The sequence below is a fragment of the Globicephala melas genome, chromosome 14 (assembly GCF_963455315.2).
Source record: "Globicephala melas chromosome 14, mGloMel1.2, whole genome shotgun sequence".
NCBI lineage: Eukaryota > Metazoa > Chordata > Mammalia > Artiodactyla > Delphinidae > Globicephala > Globicephala melas.
In genome coordinates, this window is record NC_083327.1 from 15183115 (window position 1) to 15200598 (window position 17484).

Here is a 17484-nt window from a genome sequence, read left to right on the forward strand (position 1 = left end):
AACAGGGAAGCCCAAAATTAATATTTTTTTTGTTCCCAGGCATTTTATAGAATTGTTTTCATTTTCTTTGTATTTAAATTAGTGTTTTATTTTCAATTTTCTAAATAATAGTGGGAAAATTCTTTATTTTTGTTTATTTTCTGGTATCCAGTCACTTAGTCAACTTTCTTATCAAGTCTAGTAATTTTTATTTTGATTATCTGAAATTCTTTGTTAAATAATTCTATCATCTTAAAAATATAATGCTTTTAACTCCTTATTTCTAATATTAAAAATCATATTTTATTGCAGAAATAATGTAAAATATTTTTGAATTATTTTAGCTCTAGTGAATATCTTGTATATCAAATTCACAGTGGAAAATGAGATGAAGCTTTAATTGCTACAAAGGCCTGTGTGTTTTTAAATTGTGTATCACAAACTAATTTCAGTTATATATAAATATCACCTTACATATATATTTATATATAAAATATCACCTTCTTTAGTGTTACAATTGAATATAAATCAATGACACAAATCAAATATTACTTTTTAGTACCAGGGACAGCATTTTGAATGTACATTTCTGGGCATCAACTCCCGAAACTTCTTTACCATTTCTGTCTATGTTGGTTCCAAAGGCTCTTTTTCTCAGAAAATTTTCCTCTTTCATGACTCCTTTTTTTTGCTAAGGTCTATTAGAAGACCTATAATGGGAATCTTTTTTTCTTTATATCACTTGTTTAGTGACACAGCTTTAACCCCTTACTAGCTATATATATCAGCCTACGTGATATTATTAACCTCCTAGTCAGTGTGGTTTTGAGAATGCATGGTTTTTAGTCTGATGATAGAAGGATAAGTCGATCTTTCTGGAATATGTATGAGCCTAAAAATGTGACAGCAAATATATTTCTGTAATACTATTCAGATTTCTCATGATTTCTTTGTCAAGTCAAAAATAAGACATCATTTTCAAATGGAAATAAACTTACTTTAGAATACTGTGGAGTTTTAAACACACAATCAATGTGATTAAGTACAAACTTATTGGAACAAATCAGGAATTGGCTAATGGGGCACAGGGAGGAAGCACTGTTTATCCTGGCCATGAGGTCTGCTTGTGTATAACACGCAGAATTTGGGAGCCTCAGGAGAGACAGTGAGAACTTTTCCTTTGACACTCTGAGTGGTCTGGCTTAAGAATTCAGACAGAAAAGATGATCCGTTCTGCTGATGACCAGGTCAGCACCGTGGGGAGCTGATGCAGAGGCTTTCTAGAGACATGTCAGTCTGTGAGCCACCCCAGCAATAGCAGGAAAATGATATTAGAAGGAATTAAGAGAGGTGTGTATACCAGTTCCCCGTAGGTTTCTGATCAGGGTTTTGATGTAGGCTTGTGAGCTGTAAAAAGCCTTGGTACCCTTTTTGCCTTTTTTGACCGCTGTCCATATAGCCCGGGCTTTTTTGTTCTTTCTTCTTCTCTCCAGTTACTCCAACCAGACTTCATACGGAGGCTCACTTTGAGACTTCCATGATGCCATCACTTTATTCATCATCTAGGGCAGTTTGCACTTGCCTCCAAAATTGCAATTGTCATGGTGCAATGTAATTATTTGTTAATTTCCTGAGGACACCATGTACTGTCAAGGGTGATGTTGAATTTACAGCGGGGCTGCTTTTAGGAAAAAAGAGGTGGACTCAAGTAGAACAGTGATGAAAAAGCCTAATTTAGGAGGAAGTGGCTGCTATGCATTAAAAAAAGACACTGACTTTAGAGAAGAGGCTCTTTGAAGGCTCTGTCTTGGTTGTTGCAGATAAGCCTGGGGGCTATATTATTTATGTTACTTTTTACCTCCAACATGATTTAAAGGGATAAGATACCTGAATGACCTAGTTCAGCACAGATATCTTATTGAAAACACGAAAGATAATTTACAGTTTCTCAAATATATCTGATGATCAACATCATCTGGAATGATTGTTAAATATACAGATTACCAGGCCTCTTGCCTTGAAATCCTAGTTTAGAAAGCCAGCGTTGGTTGCACAGGAATTTGGGTTTCAAACCAGCACACTTCTGGTGAATCTGGTGCATGGTAGTTGTTTGAGAATCAATGGTACAGGCTATGATATTAAGAAAATGGATGTTTCTTTTCCTCTTCCAATATCTATTCTTTGCTTCCTTTTTTATATCAGTGGAACCCACAAATGAAGACACAGTTATAAAAATTGTACGTGTGACTAGATATAGCCAATATTATGTATGTGGAACTGACATATATAACTTCCTCGTATTGTCCTTAAGGAGACAGTCTGAGCTGCTTTTCCAGCCCTGCCTTCATCTTGCTGCGTGGGTGGGATATGGACATGGTGGGTGCACCATCATAGACCTTGCAAATAAGGACCACACTGTAGGTTTGAGGGAGCAGCGAGATAGAGGGAGTCAGAGTCTCTGGACATTCTCATGGAGCAGAGCCCTTTCACGAGACAGAGAGACATTTCTATCTAGCTATTTCAGATCTCCATTATATATTACCAAGCTATATCTTAAATAACATAACATGATAAAATTGTAAAAAAATAAAATAAAGCATAGAGCCTGGTAAAAATATAAGTTAATATATAAAGACCAAAATAGAAACCAGAACCTTAAGTCATAGTTATTTATGTAAAATGGTTATCTCTGAGACATGCATTTCGTTCCAAGTTTCTATGAGGTAGAAGTAAAAAGTACATGGTTAGATACACTTTCTCCAATATCATAAGGTAAAGCTTGGCTTATGACTTAATTCTAAAACAATTTCTTCATGTCTTGCTACTTGACATATGACAGGTGTTGCAATGACATATGCAGTGAACAGGGACCTCAGTAACTACTCACAGCAGTTGTATTAGAGGGTTCACAGTGTAGTTCCTTAATTAATCACAGTAGTTCACAGTGTAGTTCCTCCTTAATCACAGTAATCAAGATCATTACTATCCTGGAATCAACGTGGTGTAGATTTCCGGTGCTTGGAGTTGATTTAAGTATAAAATCTAACACTATTACAGCACTGGTTTTCATAGTTTTTAGTTATCAGAATCCATCTTCTATTTTCAAGTGAAATCTTTGGCAGAAAGTCAGTATATAAAATCAAACTCCCTTGATTTACACGGGAGTGAGAGACTCTGAAATCTGCCACCTTGGCCTGCCCTTGTGCTTGAAACCCAACCATAGGAATTTAGAACATAATAGGGAAGGCCTTGCTTTAGAGGAATGGGTGCCACCTCTGCTTCAAATCACATGCTATAAATATCACTCTCCTTTACATGGGTTTTGATAAGATTAGGACAGCAGACCATTCAAGGTTGTATTCACTGGCAAAATCCCATGCATTTATATAGATTATGAAAACTGGCAACAGCAAATTCCAAAAACATTATGAAGTGTTTAGACAGTCTCTGGTGTATTTTGATGAATTTTTAGAGTAATATGGATTCTGGTTGCCTGGTGATTTAAATTGATAATTTACTGGCCATAGATTAGTATAATCCCATCCTTCTGAATTAACGTAAGAACTTGAATTTCCTCATTTAAATTATTTTTTAAAAATCTTTATTGGAATATAATTGCTTTACAATGGTGTGTTAGTTTCTGCTTCATAACAAAGTTAATCAGTTATACATATGTTCCCATATCTCTTCCCCCTTGTGTCTCCCTCCCTCCCACACTCCCTATCCCACCCCTCTAGGTGGTCACAAAGCACAGAGCTGATCTCCCTGTGCTATGCGGCTGTGTCCCACTAGCTATCTATTTTACGTTTTGTAGTGTGTATATGTTCATGCCACTCTCTCACTTTGTCAAGTCTTACCCTTCCCCCTCCCCATATCCTCAAGTCCATTCTCTAGTTGGTCTGTGTCTTATTCCCATCTTGCCTCTAGGTCCTTCATGACCTTTTTTTCCCCTTAGATTCCATATATATGTGTTAGCATATGGTATTTGTGTTTCTCTTTCTGACTTGCTTCACTCTGTGTGACAGACTCTAGGTCCATCCACCTCACGACAAATAACTCAGTTTTGTTTCTTTTTATGGCTGAGTAATATTCCATTGTATATATGTGCCACATCTTCTTTATCCATTCATCTGTTGCTGGACACTTAGGTTGCTTCCATGTCCTGGCTATTGTAAATAGAGCTGCAATGAACATTTTGGTACATGACTCTTTTTGAATTATGGTTTTCTCAGGGTATATGCCCAGTAGTGGTATTGCTGGGTCGTATGGTAGTTCTATTTTTAGTTTTTGAAGGAACCTCCAAATTGTTCTCCATAGTGGCTGTATCAATTTACATTCCCACCAACAGTGCAAGAGGGTTCCCTTTTCTCCACACCCTCTCCAGCATTTATTGTTTCTAGATTTTTTGATGATGGCCATTCTGACCAGTGTGAGATGATATCTCATTGTAGTTTTGATTTGCATTTCTCTGATTAATGATGTTGAGCATTCTTTCATGTGTTTGTGCCAATCTGTATAACTTCTTTGGCGAAATGTCTATTTAGGTCTTCTGCCCATTTTTGGATTGGATTGCTTGTTTTTCTGATATTGAGCTGCATGAGCTGCTTATAAATTTTGGAGATTAATCCTTTGTCAGTTGCTTCATTTGCAAATATTTTCTCCCATTCTGAGGGTTGTCTTTTGGCCTTTTTTATGGTTTCCTTTGTAGTGCAAAAGCTTTGAAGTTTCATTAGGTCTCATTTGTTTATTTTTGTTTTTATTTCCATTTCTCTAGGAGATGGGTCAAAAAGGATCTTGCTGTGATTTATGTCAGAGTGTTCTGCCTGTGTTTTCCTCTAAGAGTTTGATAGTTTCTGGCCTTACATTTAGGTCTTTAATCCATTTTGAGTTTATTTTTGTATATGGTGTTAGGGAGTGTTCTAATTTCATACTTTTACATGTACCTATCCAGTTTTCCCAGCACCACTTATTGAAGAGGCTGTCTTTTCTCCACTGTATATTCTTGCCTCCTTTATCAAAGATAAGGTGACAATATGTGCGTGGGTTTATCTCTGGGCTTTCTATCCTGTTCCATTGATCTATCTTTCTGTTTTTGTGCCAGTACCATACTGTCTTGATTACTGTAGCTTTGTAGTATAGTCTGAAGTCAGGGAGCCTGATTCCTCCAGCTCCGTTTTTCGTTCTCAAGATTGCTTTGGCTATTCGGGGTCTTTTGTGTTTCCTCACAAATTGTGAAATTTTTTGTTCTAGTTCTGTGAAAAATGCCAGTAGTTTGATAGGGATTGCATTAAATCTGTAGATTGCTTTGGGTAGTAGAGTCATTTTCACAATGTTGATTCTTCTAATCCAAGAACATGGTATATGTCTCCGTCTATTTGTATCATCTTTAATTTCTTTCATCAGTGTCTTATAATTTTCTGCATACAGGTCCTTTGTCTCCTTGGTAGGTTTTTTCCTAGATATTTTTTTCTTTTTGTTTCATTGGTAAATGGGAGTGTTTTCTTAATTTCACTTTCAGATTTTTCATCATTAGTGTATAAGAATGACAGAGATTTCTGTGCATTAATTTTGTATCCTGCTACTTTACCAAATTCATTGATTAGCTCTAGTAGTTTTCTGGTAGCATCTTTAGGATTCACTATGTATAGTATCATGTCATCTGCAAACAGTGACAGCTTTACTTCTTCGTTTCTGATTTGGATTCCGTTTATTTCCTTTTCTTCTCTGATTGCTGTGGCTAAAACTTCCAAAACTATGTTGAATAATAGTGGTGAGAGTGGGCAACCTTGTCTTGTTCCTGATCTTAGTGGAAATGCTTTCAGTTTTTCACCATTGAGGATGATGTTGGCTGTGCGTTTGTCATATATGGCCTTTATTATGTTGAGGAAAGTTCCCTCTATGCCTACTTTCTGCAGGGTTTTTATCATAAATGGTGTTAAATTTTGTCGAAAGCTTACTCTGCATCTACTGAGATGATCATATGGTTTTTCTCCTTCAATTTGTTAATATGGTGTATCACATTGATTGATTTGCATATATTGAAGAATCCTTGCATTCCTGGAATAAACCCCGCTTGATCATGGTGTATGATCCGTTTAATGTGCTGTTGGATTCTGTTTGCTAGTATTTTGTTGAGGATTTTTGCATGTATGTTCATCAGTGATATTGGCCTGTAGTTTTCTTTCTTTGTGACATCCTTGTCTGGTTTTGGTATCAGGGTGATGGTGGCCTCGTAGAATGAGTTTGGGAGCGTTCCTCCCTCTGCTATATTTTGGAAGAGTTTGAGAAGGATAGGTGTTAGCTCTTTTCTAAAGGTTTGATAGAATTCGCCGGTGAAGCCATCTGGTCCTGGGCTTTTGTTTGTTGGAAGATTTTTAATCACAGTTTCAATTTCAGTGCTTTTGATTGGTCTGTTTATATTTCTTCCTGGTTCAGTCTTGGCAGGTTGTGCATTTCTAAGCATTTGTCCATTTCTTCCAGGTTGTCCATTTTATTGGGATAGAGTTGCTTGTAGTAATCTCTCATGAACTTTTGTATTTCTGCAGTGTCAGTTGTTACTTCTCCTTTTTCATTTCTAATTCTATTGATTTGAGTCTTCTTCCTGTTTTTCTAGATGAGTCTGGCTAATGGTTTATCAATTTTGTTTATCTGCTCAAAGAACCAGCTTTTAGTTTTATTGATCTTTGCTGTCGTTTCCTTCATTTCTTTTTCATTTATTTCTGATCTGATCTTTATGATGTCTTTCCTTCTGCTAACTTTGGGTTTTTTTTGTTTTTCTTTTCTAGTTGCTTTAGGTGCAAGGTTAGGTTGTTTATTTGAGATGTTTCCTGTTTCTTAAGGTAGGATTGTATTGCTATCAACTTCCCTCTTAGAACTGATTTTGCTGCATCCCATAGATTTTGGGTCGTCGTGTCTCAGTTGTCATTGTTTTCTAGGTATATTTTGATTTCCTCTTTGATTTCCTCAGTGATCGCTTGGTTATTAAGTACTGTATTGTTTAGCGTCCATGTGTTTGTATTTTTTACAGATATTTTCCTGTAATTTATATCTAGTCTCCTAGCGTTGTGGTCAGAAAAGATACTTGATACGATTACAATTTTCTTAAATTTACCAAGGTTTGATTTGTGACCCAAGATATGATCTATCCTGGAGAATGTTCCATGAGCACTTGAGAAAAATGTGTATTCTTTTGTTTTTGGATGGAATGTCCTATAAATATCAATTAAGTTCATCTTGTTTAATGTATCATTTAAAGCTTTAGTTTCCTTATTTATTTTCATTTTGGATGATCTGTCCATTGGTGAAAGTGGGGTGTTAAAGTCCCCTACTATGAATGTGTTACTGTCGATTTCCCCTTTTATGGGAAAAAGTATTAGCTTTATGTATTGTTAGTATTTACCTTATGTATTGAGGTGCTCCTATGTTGGGTGCATAAATATTTACAATTGTTATATCTTCTTCTTGGATCGATCCCTTGATCATTATGTAGTGTCCTTCTTTGTCTCTTCTAATATTCTTTATTATTATTCTTCTTTCTTTCTTTCTTTATTTTTTTCGGTACGCGGGACCCTCACTGTTGTGGCCTCTCCCGTTGCGGAGCACAGGCTCCGGATGCGCAGGCTCGGTGGCCATGGTTCACGGGTCCAGCGGCTCCGCGGCATGTGGGATCCTCCCGGACCATGGCACGAACCTGCGTCCCCTGTATTGGTAGGCGGACTCACAAACACTGCGCCACCAGGGAAGCCCTAATATTCTTTATTTTATAGTCTATTTTGTCTGATATGAGAATTGCTACTCCAGCTTTCTTTTGGTTTCCATTTGCATGGAATATCATTTTCCATCCACTTACTTTCAGTCAGTATGTGTCTCTCGGTCTGAAGTGGGTCTCCTGTAGACAGCATATATGTGGGTCTTGTTTTTGTATCCATTCAGCCAATCTGTGTCTTATGGTGGGAGCATTTAATCCGTTTACATTTAAGGTAATTATCGGTATGTATGTTCCTATTCCCATTTTCTTAATTGCTTTGGGTTTGTTAATGTAGGTCTTTTCCTTCTCTTGTGTTTCCTGCATAGAGAAGTTCCTTTAGCATTTTTTGTAAAGCTGGTTTGGTGGTGCTGCACTCTCTCTGTAAAGGTTTTAATTTCTCCATCAAATCTGAATGAGATCCTTGCTGGGTAGAGTTATCTTGGTTGTAGGTTTTTCTCCTTCATCACTTTAAATATGTCCTGTCACTCCCTTCTGGCTTGCAGAGTTTCTGCTGAAAGATCAGCTGTTAACCTTATGGGGATTCCTTTGTGTATTATTTGTTGTTTTTCCCTTGCTGCTTTTAATATGTTTTCTTTGTATTTAATTTTTGACAGTTTGATTAATATGTGTCTTGGTGTGTTTCTCCTTGGAATTATCCTGTATAGGTATCTCTGTGATTCATGGACTTGATTAACTCTTTCTTTTCCCATATTAGGAAAGTTTTCAACCATAATTTCTTCAAATATTTTCTCAGTCCCTTTCTCTTCTTCTTCTGGGACCCCTATAATTCGAATGTTGGTGCATTTAATGTTATCCCAGAGGTCTCTGAGACTCCCCTCAGATCTTTTCATTCTTTTTTCTTTATTCTGCTCTGCAGTAGTTATTTACACTATTTTATCTTCCAGGTCACTTATCCGTTCTTCTGCTTCAGCTATTCTGCTATTGATCCTTTCTAGAGAATTTTTAATTTCATTTATTGTGTTGTTCATCATTGTTTGTTTGCTCTTTAGTTCTTCCTAAGTCCTTCTTAAACGTTTCTTGTATTTTGTCTATTTTGTTTCCAAGATTTTGGATCTACTTTACTATCATTATTCTGAATTCTTTTTCAGGTAGACTGCCTATTTCCTCTTCATTTATTAGGTCTGGTGGGTTTTTACCTTGCTCCTTCATCTGCTGTGTGTTTTTCTGTCTTCTCATTTTGCTTATCTTACTGTGTTTGGGGTCTCCTTTTTGCAGGCTGCAGGTTCGTAGTTCCCGTTGTTTTTGTTGTCTGTCCTCAGTGGGTGAGGTTGGTTCAGTGGGTGGTGTAGGCTTCCTGGTGGAGGGGACTAGTGCCTGTGTTCTGGTGGATGAGGTTGGATCTTGTCTTTCTGGTGGGCAGGTCCACGTGTGGTGGTGTGTTTTGGGGTGTTTGTGGCCTCATTATGATTTTAGGCAGCCTCTCTGCTAATGGATGGGGCTGTGTTCCTGTCTTGCTAGTTGTTTGGCATAGGGTGTCCAGCACTGTAGCTTGCTCGTTGTTGAGTTTAGCTGGGTGTTGGCGTTGAGATGGAGATCTCTGAGAGATTTTTCCCATTTGATATTACGTTGAGCTGGAGGTCTCTTGTGGACCAGTGTCCTGAAGTTGGCTCTCCCACCTCAGAGGCACAGCATGGACTCCTGGCTGGAGTACCAAGAGCCTTTCATCCACACGGCTCAGAATAAAAGGGAGAAAAAGTAGAAAGAAAGAAAGAGGATAAAATGAAGTAAAGTAAAATAAAGTTATTAAAATAAAAAATAATTATTAAGAAAAAAGTTTTAAAAAGTGAAAAAAACAAAAAAAAACGGATGGACTGACCCCTAGGACAAATGGTGAAAGCAAAGCTATACAGACAAAATCACACACAGAAGAATACACATACACACTCACAAAAAGAGGAAAAGGGGAAAAAATAATATATCTTTGCTCCCAAAGTCCACCTCCTGAATTTGGGATGATTCGTTGTCTATTCAGGTATTCCACAGATGCAGGTACATCAAGTTGATTGTGGAGCTTTAATCCGCTGCTTCTGCGGCTGCTGGGAGAGATTTCCCTTTCCCTTCTTTGTTCGCACAGCTGCCGGGGCTCAGCTTTGGATTTGGCCCCACCTCTAAGTGTAGGTCGCTGGAGGGCGTCTGTTCTTCGCTCAGACAGGACGGGGTTAAAGGAGCAGCTGATTCGGCGGCTCTGGCTCACTCAGGCGGGGGTGGGGGGGTGGGGGGGGTGGGGGGGTAGGGAGGGGCACGGCGTGCGGGGCGGGCCTGCGGCGGCAGAGGCCTGTGTGACGTTGCACCAGCCTGAGGGCGCTGTTTGTTCTCCCGGGTAAGTTGTCCCTAAATCATGGGACCCTGGCAGTGGCGGGCTGCACAGGCTCCTGGTAGGGGAGTTGCGGAGAGTGACCTGTGCGCGCACACAGGCTTCTTGGTGGCGGCAGCAGCAGCCTTAGCGTCTCACTCCCGTCTCTGGTGTCTGCGCTGATAGCCGCGGCTCGCACCCGTGTCTGGAGCTCGTTTAGTCGGTGCTCTGAGTCCCCTCCCCTCGCGCACCCTGAAACAATGGTTTCTTGCCTCTTCGGCAGGTCCAGACTTTTCCCCTGACTTCCTCCCGGCCAGCCGTGGTGCCCTAAACCCCTGCAGGCTGTGTTCACGCCGCCAACCCCAGTCCTCTCCCTGCGCTCCGACCGAAGCCCGAGCCTTAGCTCCCAGACCCCGCCTGCCCCGGCGGGTGAGCAGACAAGCCTCTCGGGCTGGTGAGTGCTGGTCGGCACCGATCCTCTGTGCGGGAATCTCCCCGCTTTGCCCTCCGCACCTCTGTGTCTGTGCTCTCCTCCGCGGCTCCGAAGCTCCCCCCCCTGCGTCACCCGCAGTCTCCGCCCGCGAAGGGGGTTCCTAGTGTGTGGAACCCTTTCCTCCTTCACAGCTGCCTCCCACTGGTGCAGGTCCCGTCCCTATTCTTTTGTCTCTTTATTCTTTTTTCTTGTCCCCTACCCGGGTACAAGGGGAGTTTCTTGCCTTTTGGGAGGTCTGAGGTCTTCTGCCAGTGTTCAGTAGGTGTTCTGTAGGAGTTGTTCCACCTGTAGATGTATTTCTGATGTATTTGTGGGGAGGAACGTGATCTCCGTGTCTTACTCTTCCGCCATCTTGAAGCTGCCCTCATTAAAATTTTTAGACATCTGCCATGTTGGAAAAAACAGAGGCATATATGAAAAGAAGTGCTGGAACAGTAAAAAGGGAAAATGGAAAATTAATTCAGAGGATTTGGATTTGTTCTAAAGTAAAACTTGTTTTTTAGATGGAAACACTTAATCGAGCTAACAAGATTTTTAGGGATTGATTTCTTGATTGGTTCCAGATTTTGGAAATCTTCATTCCAAATCTCTGTCTGAGGTATTTTTTAAAACCATGGAAATAGAGCTGGTAGCTTAGTAACTAATACTGCTTTGGAGATTAACATTTTCAAGCAGGGCACCTTTGTTCATGAAAAATATAGAATCTACAAAAAAAAAAAGCAGCTTGAAATTCAAAGCAGACATTTGGCTTATTATATTGGGTTAATTAAGGATAACAGGGAATGAAGACATCAATAGAATTTTGTCACTTAAGAGTTTGTTTTGTTACAGAGAAGATAATATTGTTTCACAGGATTACAATAAAGGCTACATGAGCAGAATTAATTTTGAAGATTCCTGAATAATTGTTTTGCATACAGTCCTCCAACACAGAGTCTAATTACTCCTTTTTTGAGTCACAGAGAAGCAGAACTTGAAAACACCTCATTCATTCCAGTATATATATATATGTGTATATATATATATATATATATATATTTTTTTTTTTTTTGCGGTACGCGGACCTCTCACTGTTGTGGCCTCTCCCGTTGCGGAGCACAGGCTCCAGATGCGCAGGCTCAGCGGCCATGGCTCACGGGCCCAGCCGCTCCGCGGCATGTGGGATCTTCCCGGACCGGGGCACGAACCCGTGTCCCTTGCATCGGCAGGCGGACTCTCAACCACTGTGCCACCAGGGAAGCCCTCCAGTATATATTTTTAATGTCTCTGTGTGTGTTTGTGTGGGTGTGGGTGTGAATGTGTAGAGTGAGCACGTTTGAAAATTCTGACTTTGAATACCTTTTTTCAGTAACCTACACTACCCCTTGGCTCATCACTGGCTCCACCATTTCTGTCTTAACACTTTTGCGCTGCCTTACAGTGATATTAATTGTCCAGGTTTTGAGGCATTTGTGCCTGTCAGTTTGTAACCCATCAGGCTACTTCCTTCCTCTGGCATCTGAAGGGAAGTTCAGTTGCTTGCACTCATTCTTTGACTCTTTCTAGATGTGAGTAGCCTCTTTACATGGTGAGCTTGAAGGCAGTGGTAAGCCAGCTGCCTCCTGACAGCTCATTATGCACATTCTTCCCAAGCCCTGATCAGGAACACTTAGCTTGGTAGCTTGAACTCAGCCCTTGTGATATTTACACCATGGAAATCTACAACTGCTATAAATGGCGGGTGGGTGTGGAGGTGAGTTACCAGGACACCGCTGATTTGAGGGTACACCTGGGTGCCACCAAGTCTGCTCTTAAAAAGGTGGGAATTGACTCTTTGCTTTCAGAGTCAACACTTGGTGGTGCATTTAGCTTACCAGATATAGAAGGATGATTTTCTCCTGAAAGTAAATACTAATTAGGCTACAAGGAATACAAGGATTGTAAGGAAGGAAAGGTTGAAGAAACTAAATGTTAGAAATTAAGATGATAGATTCTGGAGTGAGAATTCCAGGGGTCTGTAATTAAATTCTGAGTGAGCACCATGATGTAGATAGAATTATTGTTTTATTTCAGATGAGGAAACTAAGGCTCAGTTGATAGCATGTCTATGATTACACAAATGTTATGGGACAGAGGTGGGCTTCATTATTATTATTATTATTACCTAGGTCTGCTGGATTCCATAGCATAATACCTCTTCAGAAAGCTTAGAATTTTTTGTCTTCTCAGTTATGGGATAATTGACAGAGACCACAGTGTAGGTTTAGGTTTGGCTGCAAATAACAGAGACTAAAAAGGACCACCTGTATCAGTCAAAACAAAACACTCCAAAACTTAATGGCATGCAGCAGTCAAGCATTTATCATGCTCACAGGTCTTGGGGTGGTTCCAGCTAAGGCTGAAGGTCTGTGCATCAGCGGGGGTTGGGTGGAGTTCTGCTTCACCTGCAGATCTGAAGGTGAACTTCAAATCCTTCTGTCTCTCATTCTTCAGGGACCTGCAGGCTAATAAGCCAATTTCTTCTCATGACAATGACAAGCAAAATAGGACAAGCTCAACTGCACAAATACATTTCAAGCCTCAGCTGCTAGTATTCCACTGGCCAAGGCCAAAGGTAAGGGTTGGGGAAAAATACTATGCCTTTTGTGGGAAGAACTGTAAAGACACATAGCAGGTGGGATACAGGGAGAGGTGAGGAATTGGGGCCAATATTCAGTGTACTACATTGTGGAACAGTGGCTTAAAAAGATAGGTGTTTGTTTCACTATCACAGGAAGGTCTGGTGATACCTTGTCCAGAATGCATAGCAGTTTCACTCCACAAAGACCTGAAGGACCTAGGCTCCTTCTATTTTCTATCTTATTACTCTGCATACTGTTGCCAAGAGTAGGTGTCAACAATCTTTTTCTCTAAAGGGCTAGATACCAAATATTTAGGCTTTGTGGATCATAAGGTCTCTTGTAACCACTCAGTGCTGCCATTGTAGTGCGAAAGCAGCCGTAAACAGTAAGTAAACTAATGAATGTGGTTGTGTTTCAGTACATTTTTTTAATGGGTGCTAACATTTGAATTTCAAATAATTTTCATGTGTCATGAAATACTACTTTTCTTTGAGCTTTTTCAGCATCTAAAAATGTAAAATCCATTCTTTGCTTGTTACTGTATAAAAATAGGCAGCTGGCGTAATTTGGGGCTGTAGTTTGCTGACCCCTGCCCCAGATCATCTAAAGGATCAAATGGTTGCTAAAGCATCACAGCTGTATCAGTCAGTAGGAAGGAAGGGAAGAAGAAAAAGGGAGCAAAGGGCATGTTCAGGCTGGATTTTAAGAAAGCTGCTAAAAGCTGCCATGTGACATTTCTCCTTGTATCTCGCTGGCCAGATTTAATCACACGGTCACAACTAGCTGCAAGGGAAGCTGGGATTAGCAGGCTTTTTGCTGATCAGTCAACTGCCTAGCTAAAAACTGGGGGTTCTTTCTCTGTGGAGGAAGGGGAAAATAACACTGCAGGACAACCGGCAGGCTCTGGTGTTTAGTGTGCAGAGTGTGGAGGTGAAGAGACAGAAGAACTGAATTCACTGACCACATGATTGGGCATGATTACTGTGTCACTAAATCCTATTTTTTTTAAATCATAGAGAAGGGAAATGCCTCCTTCAAAAACAATATGCCATAAGCTTTCTCTTTGAGAAAGGAAAATAAGAATCAGAAATATGAATCTTCCTTTATAAATAGGAAAACAATTTAAAAAACTATAAAGCAAATTCTTTGATCCACAGTTTTTTTCTGCTTATGACTCTGTGCATTGTCTCTACTCTATATTTGTAAATACACTAATTTTTTAAATCGATGTATAATTGATTTACAATATTGTGTTAGTTTCTTGTGTACAGCAAAGTGCTTTACTTATATATATATATATGTATTCTTTTACAGATTCTTTTCCATTATAGGTTATTATGAGATATTGCATACAGTTGCCTATGCTCTACAGTAGGTCCTTGTTGTTTATCTATTTTATATATAGTAGTGGTAAATACTCATAATTTTTGATGTAGTGAAAAACCCTTTTAATCGGTAGACTTATTTATCATGTTTTGTGACTATCCATCATTATCTAAGCCATGTTCTCAGACCCTGACTCCCGTCTAAGTTTGTCTGGGTGTCGAGGTTTGTGAAACATGTATCAGATAATTGTGGTTGGTTATAAAGCATGGCTCATGTAAAAAATAGTAATTGTTCATAAAGTGTAACTCTCATCAGTCAGGTCAAATATAACTATAGTAAAAATGGAACTACTGTGAGTTAAAAACAAGCAAACAAGAAAAGCAACTTACCAATCTTTTGTCTCCTATTACTAAGCCTTGCCCTTCTGCAACCCTATAAACACTTCAGGGTAATTTTATAACAGGAGTGGTAGCAGAAGTCTTTGATGCCCCACTTTGTTCCAACCTCTCAGCCCACATGGAATTAGAGTCCTAGCTGTGATGGGCATGTCTGTGCACAGGGAGGTTCCTGCCTCAGGGGCCTCCCATGCTTCATTCCACATTTCTGCCTCAGGACTTTCTACAACCAAAGCTGCCAACCTCAGTTCCACACAGTCACAGCCATAGTGCAAGGGCATTGGTAGTCCTTGGGAAAGCCTTAAAAGACTGGGGGACAGGAATCAGTGGGTAAGTGTTCCACACTCCTAGACTTTGGATGAAATGTTCTGGGGATTTTTTCTTTTTTAAAAAATTTATTTTATTGAAGTATAGTTGATTTACAATGTTTTTGTTAACTTCTGGTGTACAGCAAAGTGATTCAGTTATACACATACATAATTATTTGCATCTGCTAATCCCAATCTCCCAATCCATCCCTCCCTTACCCCACCTCCCCCTTGGCAATGACAAGTCTGTTCTCTCTGTCTGTGAGTCTGTTTCTGTTTCATAGATAAGTTCATTTGTGTTACGTTTTAGATTCCACCTGAAGATGGACATTTAGGTTTCTTCCATGTCTTGGCTATTGTGAGTAGTGCTGCTATGAACATAGGTGTGCATGTATCTTTTTGAATTATAGTTTCGTCTGGATATATGTCCAGGAGTGGGATTGCAGGATCATTTGGCAACTCTATTTTTAATTTTTTGAGGAACCTCCATACTGCTCTCCATAGTGACTGCACCAATTTACATTCCTACAACAGTGCAGGAAGCTTCCCTTTTCTCCACACCCTCTCCAGCATTTGTTATTTGTAGACTTTTTAATTACGGCCATTCTGAGCCATGTGAAATGTTACCTCATTGTAGTTTTGATTTGCATTTCTCTTATACTTAGTGATGTTGAGCATCTTTTCATGTGTCTGTTGGCCATCTGTATGTCTTCTTTGGAGAAATGTCTATTTAGGTCTTCTGCCCATTTTTTGATTGGGTTGTTTTTTGTTATTAAGTTGTATGAACTGTTTGTATATCTTGGAAATTAAGCCCTTGTTGGTTGCATCATTTGCAAATATTTATTCCCAGTCCGTCAGTTGTCTTTCCTTTTTGTTTATGGTGGGTTTTTTTGTTTTTGTTTTTGTTTTTCCTGTACTCATCTGAGAGGCCCTAGCAAAGCTGAATTTTTGTTGCTGAGGACAGTGACCTCAGTGCTTCCCAAATCCTACTTCTTGGTATTACTTCCCAGAAAAACTACCAACGTTTTCATTGTTATATCAGTCTTTGCTTTCAAGTCCGAACTAAGCCCAGAAATTCAGTCTATTACCTCTCCTTTTCAGTGATTTAATAAAAGTGTTTCTCATAGTTTCTGTACCTAAAAGATAACGACAAATGTGTTTCTTTCAAAATAAAATCCATTAGTATCATTTGTGTAGTGCTCCTCGAGCTTTTGAACTCATGAGAATCTGCTGGAGGATTCGTTAAAACACAGATTGCTGGGCCCCATTCCAATGAATCAGTAGGTCTGGGTGGTCTGGGGTAGAGCTTAAGAATGTGCAGTTCTCACCAGTTTCCAGGTGATGCTTGTTCTGCTGTTTCTGGGACCACACCCTGAGAACCACTGCATTAGTGTGTTGTAAATGAACACACCTAAGGTTCAAGCAACACCTTGAATGAGAATGAATGCGTATGAATGTCTTAAGCAGTTCGGCCTGCTCTAACAAAACACCACAGACTGGGCGCCTTACAAATGGCAGGAATTTTCTGCTCACAGTTCTGGAGGCTGGAAATCCAAGATCAGGGTGCCAGCATGGTTAGATAAGAGCCCTTTTCTAGGGTGCAGACTTCTCATTGTATCCTTACATGGTGGAAAGGGCTAGGGAACTCAGTGGAATCTCTCTTTCTCTCTTTTAAAAATGTTTTATTGAAATATACTTGTTTTACAATTTTTTGTTAGTTTTAGGTGTACAGCAGAGTGATTCAGTTACGTAAATATATATATATATATATACACATATATGTATATATATACACGTTCTTTTTTAGATACTTTTCCATTATAGGTTATTATAAGATATTGAGCATAGTTCCCTGTGCTGTGCAGTAGGTCCTTGTTGGTTATCTATTTTATATATAGTAGTGTATATAGTGGGATGTCTTTTGTAAAAGCACTAGTTCCATTCATGAGAACTCCACCCTCATCTCCTAAAGGCCCTGCCTTCTAACATCACCACATTGGACATTAGGATTCCATCATGTGAATTTTGGGATGACACACAGTCAGACCATAGTAGATGGGAATGAGGTAGAATACCTAGGAACATGTTGGGACACAGGTCCAGAAGCAACTCTGAGGAGAAAGAAATCTAAGGAAAAAGGTAAAAAGGGCAGGAGTGTATTGCACTGAAGTCATGATAGATATCCAAGAATCAGAAAATTCATGTAAGACTGAGTAGGCAGGTCAGTGATCAGATAGCAGCCATCTGTACAAACTCACATGGAGTCAAATGGCATCAAAGAGATCCAGTTGTAGGGCCATGTCTCCAGCCACTGGAGATCAA

General features: G+C 39.6%; 1 protein-coding gene across 2 annotated transcripts in view; it reads left to right on the forward strand.

Moving 5' to 3' along the window:
• BCKDHB (branched chain keto acid dehydrogenase E1 subunit beta) overlaps positions 1 to 17484 on the forward strand; it is a 729304-nt gene that overhangs the window by 484180 nt on the left and 227640 nt on the right. Inside the window, exon 13 of one of the 2 annotated variants that reach the window (XR_009558665.1) lies at positions 13006 to 13108. The exons of the other annotated variant lie outside the window; for it this stretch is intronic. The gene's annotated coding sequence lies outside the window, so the exon portion shown is untranslated. Of the gene's footprint in view, positions 1 to 13005; positions 13109 to 17484 lie in introns of those variants that run through there. 2 annotated transcript variants of the gene reach the window in all.